This window comes from Chiloscyllium punctatum, chromosome 31 (assembly GCF_047496795.1).
Source record: "Chiloscyllium punctatum isolate Juve2018m chromosome 31, sChiPun1.3, whole genome shotgun sequence".
Taxonomy (NCBI): domain Eukaryota; kingdom Metazoa; phylum Chordata; class Chondrichthyes; order Orectolobiformes; family Hemiscylliidae; genus Chiloscyllium; species Chiloscyllium punctatum.
Window position 1 is genome coordinate 73,047,296 of NC_092769.1, and position 7,123 is coordinate 73,054,418.

Genomic DNA, 7,123 nt, shown 5'->3' on the forward strand with positions numbered 1-7,123 from the left:
TATATCAGGAAAAAAAAGAATGACGAGTGTAGGATTAGGGCCAATCAAAGATAGCAGTGGAAAGTTGTGTGTGAATCTGAGGACCTAGGGCAAGTGCTTAATGAATACTTTTCATCAGTATTCACATTGGAAAAGGGCAATATTAGTGAGAATACAGAGATCTAGGCTACTAGATTAGGTTGACAATGAGGAGGTTTTAGCAAAAGGTTTCGGAAAATCTGAAAATAGATAAGACCCCTGGGCCAGATAGGATTTATCCTCAGATTCTCTGGGAAGCCAGGGAGAATATTGCAGAGCCTTTGGCTTTGATTTTTATGTCATCATTGTCGACAGGACTGTACCAAAAGACTGGAGGATAGCAAATGTTCCCTTGTTTAAGAAGGGGAGTCGAGATAACCCTGGTAATTATAGGCCAGTGAGCCTTCCTTTGGTTGGAAGTTAAGGTGTTGGAAATGGTTATAAGAGATAGGATTTATAATCATCTGGAAAGGAATAATTTGCTTAGAGGTAGGCAACATGGTTTTGTGAAGGGTAGGGCATGCCTAACTAATCTTATTGAGTTCTTTGAGAAGGTGACAAAACAGGTGGTTAAAGGTAAAGCAGTTGATGTAGTGTATATGGACTTCAGTAAGGCATTTAATAAGGTTTCACACAGTAGACTATCACACAAAATACGGAGTTTTGGGACTGAAGGTGATTTAGCGAATTGGATCAGAAATCAACTAGCTGAAAGAAAACAGAGGGGGTGGTTGATGAGAAATGTTTATCCTGGAGCTCAGTTACCAGTGGTATGTTGCAAGAATCTGTTTTGGGGCCACTGCTGTTTGTCATTTTTATAAATGATCTGGATGTGAACGTAGAAGGGTGGGTTGGTAAATTTGCGGATGGCACTAAAGTAGGCAAGTTGTAGATGGTGCTGAAGGATGTTGTGGGTTTCAGAGGGACAGGCATAAGATGCAGAGCTGGGCGGAGAAGTGACAAATGGAGTTTAATGTGGACAGGTGTAAGGTAGCTCACTTCAGAGGAAGTAACAGGAATGCAGAGTACTGGGCTAATGGTAAAATTCTTGGCAGTGCAGGTGAACAGAGAGAACTTGGTGTCCAGGTACATAAATCCCTGAAAGTTTCCACCCAGGTTGATAGGGTTGTTAAGAAGGCATAGGGTGTGTTGGCGTTTATTGGTAGGGGGATTGAATTCCGAAGCCACGAGGTCATGCTTCAGCTGTACAAGACACTGGTGCAGCCGCACCTGGAGTATTGCATACAGTTCTGGTCACTGCATTATAAGAAGGATGTGGAAGCTTTGGAAAGGGTTCAGTGGAGATTTACTAGGATGTTGCCAGGTATGGAAGGAAGGTCTTATGAGGAAAGGCTGAGGGAACTTAGGCTGATTTCGTTGGAGTGAAGAAGGTTGAGAGGTGACTTAATCGATACATATAAGATAATCAGGGGGTTAAATAGGGTGGACATTGAGAGCCTTTTTCCTCAGATGGTGAAGGCTACCACAAGGGGCCATAGCTTTAAATTGAGGGGTGATAGATTTAGGATAGATATCACAGGTAGTTTATTTACTCAGAGAGTAGGAGGGCCATGGGATGACTGCCTGCAATAGTTGTAGACTTGCCCACATTAAGGGCATCTAAATGGGCATTGGACATATGTATGGATAGTAATGAAACTGTAGGTTAGATGGGCATCAGGTTAATTTCACAGGTCGGTGCAGCATCGAGGGCCAAAAGACCTGTACTGTGCTGTAATGTTCAATATTCTAATTATTCTCTGTTAGGCTTTTAAGTAAAAATAAATTTGTTAGTTTTTACTTCAAATAGTTCTTGGCCTCTTAACAGATTACTGCACGGGATAAATCTTTTCTGTGCTGCTGGTTTAAAATTAACAGAGGGGGCTTACCCCCTGTTGTAACAACATAAGACTGATGGAATTTCAAAGTGTTCTATGGACATATACTGAAAGGGCGGTGAAAGAGTGGAGCTGATTAGGGACAGGAAATCAAGGATGTGGTTGAAGTATTGACTTTGTGCCTGCTTTTACCAAAGAGGAAGACGCTACCCAGGGGAAAATTCAGTAGGCAGGTTTAAAACTGTGAAGGAAAATAAATTGGATAGATTGTCCTTAACAGCTGAAAAAGCACCAGGACCAGAGGAGATGCATCCAAGGTTAGAAAGGGAAGCGACAATGGAAATTGCATAGATGCTGGCAATATTTTTTTCAGTCTTCCTTAGACCCTGGGACAGTATTAGATAAATGGAGAATTACAAAAGGTTCAAAAAAGCATGCTAGATTAGCCCAAGCCATTACAGACTAGTCAGTTTAACATTGTTAGTTGGGAAACCTCTAATAGTGAAAGCACAAAACAAAATTAGTAGGTATGTGGTTGAACGTGAGTTAATTAAGGAGCACCAGCATGGAATCATTTGAGCATTGCTTTGTTAAAGCTTTTTGTCATGCCCCTCAGGGCAACTTTAAATAATATCTACTTAGAGATCCAAAGATGTGCAGACGAGGTGGATTAGCCATGGGAAATGCAACATTATAGGTTGGGGGGGTTAGGTTTGGGTGGGAAGTTCTTTGGAGCGGTGGTGTGGATTCAAAAGAGTCTGTTTTCAGACCGTAGAGATTCTATGAGGGCAAATAACATTTAAACTGTAAAAGGAAGGTGCTGATTAGTTGAAAAGTGGACTCTGGTAGAGGTGTTACCATGGAGAAGGCAGGAGTGTCATGATGATTGATAGTTAACTGCCAAGCTTTGCTTAAGATTGAACCAGGCAGTTGACTGGTCAAGGTATCCCCAGAGAAATCCTGTCACATATTTTGTTGGAGTTGAAATAGGTGCAGTGTGGGTACATTTTCTTTCTGTCTACAAAAAGCAGAGCCTAAGGCATTAACACCTGGCTTCCAGGACATGCAAAAGCACCACACACTGAGACTAACTGATGATCCTGATGAGTGCAAGAGAAAACGGAATATGTTTTTTTTAAAAGAATACTAGCGCTGTACTACTAAATGACTATCAGCATGGATTTCTTCGGGTAGAATCATCTTTAACTGATTAACTGGAACTTTTTCTCACAGGTAACAGATTTGGTTAGGACAGTGCCGTTGATCTGGATACTTGGATGTCCAGAAGGCAGTTAATACAGTGACATACAACAGACTTGTGAGGAAGGCTTGAGATCATGCAATAAAAAGATAGTAGCAACATGGATACATGTTGGCTGAGGAACAGGAAAGGATAACATTTTATGGATTTTTTTTTTGGAATGGGGTTAGGTTTGGAGGATCAGTGTTTGGACCCTTGATATAGTGATCTGCATCAGATCTAGAAGAATAGGGAATAATTTCAAAATCTGTGGATGGTATGAAATTGAGAAGCATTGTAAACTGAGGAGGGTAAGATGGTGGTGGTGAAGAATGGCAGATGTTCAATGCAGTGAAGTGTGAGGTGATGCATTTTACTAGGAAGAACATGGAGACAGTTTATAGCATAGGGTATAACTAAAGAGAAATTAGGAACAGAGAGACTCTACCAGAGTCCACTTTCCAACTAATCAGCACCTTCCTTTTACAGTTTAAATGTTATTTACCCTCATAGAATCTCTACGGTCTGAAAACAGACCCTTTGGAGTCCACATTACCGCTCCAAAGAACTTCCCACCCAATCCTAACCCCCCCAACCTATAATGTTGCATTTCCCATGGCTAATCCACCTCGTCTGCACATCTTTGGATCTCTAAGTAGATATTATTTAAAGTTGCCCTGAGGGGCATGACAAAAAGCTTTAACAAAGCAATGCTCAAATGATTCCATGCTGGTGCTCCTTAATTAACTCACGTTCAACCACATAACTGCTAATTTTGTTTTATGCTTTCACTATTAGAGGTTTCCCAACTAACAATGTTAAACTGACTAGTCTGTAATGACTTGGACTAATCTAGCATGCTTTTTTGAACCTTTTGTAATTCTCCATTTATCTAATGCTGTCCCAGGGTCTAAGGAAGACTGAAAAAAATATTGCCAGCATCTATGCAATTTCCATTGTCGCTTCCCTTTCTAACCTTGGATGCATCTCCTCTGGTCCTGATGCTTTTTCGACTATTAAGGACAATCTATCCAATATATTTTCCTTAGCAGTTTTAAACTTGCCGATTGAATTTCCCCTGGGTAACATCTTCCTCTTTGGTAAAAGCAGGAGCAAAGTACATATTTAGTGTACTTTGTATGTGTGTATAATTTATAGAGTTATACAGCATGGAAACACACCTTTCAAAGTTTGTGAGAAGATTTGTAGCTCGGGTGCTTGTTGTTGTGGTTCTGTTCGCCGAGCTGGGAATTTGTGTTGCAAACGTTTCATCCCCTGTCTAGGTGACATCCTCAGTGCTTGGGAGCCTCCTGTGAAGCGCTCCTGTGATCTTTCCTCCGGCATTTATAGGGGATTTGAATCTGCTGCTTCCGGTTGTCAGTTCCAGCTGTCCGCTGCAGTGGCTGGTATACTGGGTCGATGTGCTTATTGATTGAATCTGTGGATGAGTGCCATGCCTCTAGGAATTCCCTGGATGTTCTCTGTTTGGCTTGTCCTATAATAATAATGTTGTCCCAGTCGAATTCATGTTGCTTGTCATCTGTGTGTGTGGCTACTAAGGATAGCTGGTCGTGTCAGACAACAACTCACCAGAACGAAGGACCCGATACCCAGCATGAGCAAAACCAATGTAGTGTACAAAATCCCATGCAAGGACTGCACAAAACACTACATAGGACAAACAGGAAGACAGCTAACGATCCGCATCCATGAACACCAACTAGCCACGAAACGACACGACCAGCTATCCTTAGTAGCCACACACACAGATGACAAGCAACATGAATTCGACTGGGACAACACTACCATTATAGGACAAGCCAAACAGAACAGCCAGGGAATTCCTAGAGGCATGGCACTCATCCAAAGATTCAATCAATAAGCACATCGACCTGGACCCAATATACCGGCCACTGCAACGGACAGCTGGAACTGACAACCAGAAGCGGCAGAGACAAATCACTATAAATGCCGGAGGAAAGATCACAGAAGCGCTTCACAGGAGGCTCCCAAGCACTGAGGATGTCACCTAGACAGGGGACGAAACGTTTGCAACACAAATTCCCAGCTCGGCCAACAGAACCACAACAACACACCTTTCAATCCAACTGGTCCATGTCAACCATAATCCCAAACTAAACTAGTCCCATTTTCCTGTTCCTGGCCCATATCTCTCACCTTTCCTATTCGCGTACACATCCGGCTGACTTTTAAATATTGTAATTGCACCCACACTTACCACTTTCTTTGGAATTTCATTTGTATCACAGATTTCATTGTAGGGCACAAGAATACAAGAGGAAGAAGGTTATGATGAACTTGTATAAGGAGTATTGCATGCAATTCTGGGTGTTGCTTCATAAGAAAGATATGAAGATATTGGAGAGAGTGCACAAGCAGCGATTTATGAGTATAATTCCGGAGTGAGGAATCATAATAATGAAGATATATTGACAAATCTGGGAGCATTCTCATTGGCAAAGAGAAAGCTGAGAGGCGATTGGATCGGATCAGGACCTTTCTTGTCAGAATAAAAACCTAGACAATGAACACCCCTGAAAGGATGGTAGATGAAACAGCGTAGATTTTGAGTACATCAGCAAAAAGCAGGGTGAGGAAAACCTCATCAAACTGAGTGGTTGAATCTGGAATGTGCTGTCTGACAGTGTGATTGAAGTAGATTCAATCGAGGGATTCAAAAGGGAATTAGATGGTTATTCGCAAAGGATCAATGGCCAGGTTTATGGGGAGAACTCGTGAAAATGGCACCAGAAGAATTGCTCTTTCAAGGAGCTGGCTCAGTCACAATAGTCCAATGGCCTCCTGCTCTGTAAGGATTCTGTGATTCTCGAACTCAAGCCACCTTTGTCTTCTACTGCCTTTTTAATCTTCAAACGCACTGATCATACTTGTTGGAATTGTCCCCATCCCAAAGATCTGAACTTGCTCGTGCAGAAACTTGGTGTTGGTCATCACTGCCTTTACTGTCTCTGAGTAAGGAAGTTGCGGGTTTTTAAACCCTGCTCCAGGGACCTGAGACGAAAATGAAGGCTGACACTTCCCTCAGTGTTGCACAGTCAGCAGGGTCTGGTGGTTCAGACATGTTTCTTTAAGATGTGAAATGGTTGATGCCAGTTGACAGTGCCAGTGGTGACAGAGCCTTCACCAGCATGCACAGGAGTGGGGAGAAACCTCCATTGTTAAAATGGGAACCTATTAAAATGATGCGGAATTGCTTTTAATTATGATCTTCAATCCTCGTGTCTAACCACAGAAGAGCAGTGATTTTGCACATGAACGGGTCTGTCAAGGGATGTGCATGGAGAATCTATGCTCTGTTCCCAGTAGCAATTCTGTCATAGAGTCGTACAGCTCAGAAACAGATCGTACAGTCCAATCATCTATGCCGACCAGATATCCTAATTTAATCAAGTCTCATTTGCCAGCATTTGGTCCATATCCCTCTAAACCCTTCCTATTCATATACACAATCCAGGTGCCTTTGACATGTTGTAATTGTACCAGCCTCCACCACTTCCTCTAGCAGTTCATTCCATAGCTACACCACCCTCTGCATGAACAAGATGCCCCTTAGATCGTTATTAAATCTTTCCCCTCTCACTTTAAACCTATGCCCTCTAGTTTTGGACTTGACTATTCACCCTATCAATGACCTTTGCGTTTTTATAACCCCCCCCACCCCAGCCTCCGACACTCCAGGGAAAACAGCCCCAGCCTATTCAGCCTCTCTGTATAGCTCAAACCCTCTAACCCTGGCAACATCTTTGTAAATCTTTGCTGCACTCTTTCAAGTTTCACAATATCTTTTTTATAGCAGGGAGACCAGGTATGAATGTGGTATTCCAAAAGTGGCTTAATCAATATCCTGTACAGCCACAACATGACCTCCCAACTCCTATACTCAATGCTCTGGTCGATAAAGGCAAGTGTACCCTGTCTGCCTGTGACTCCACCTGCAAGGAATTGTGAACCTGCACTTCAAGGTCTCTTTGCTCAGCAACACTCC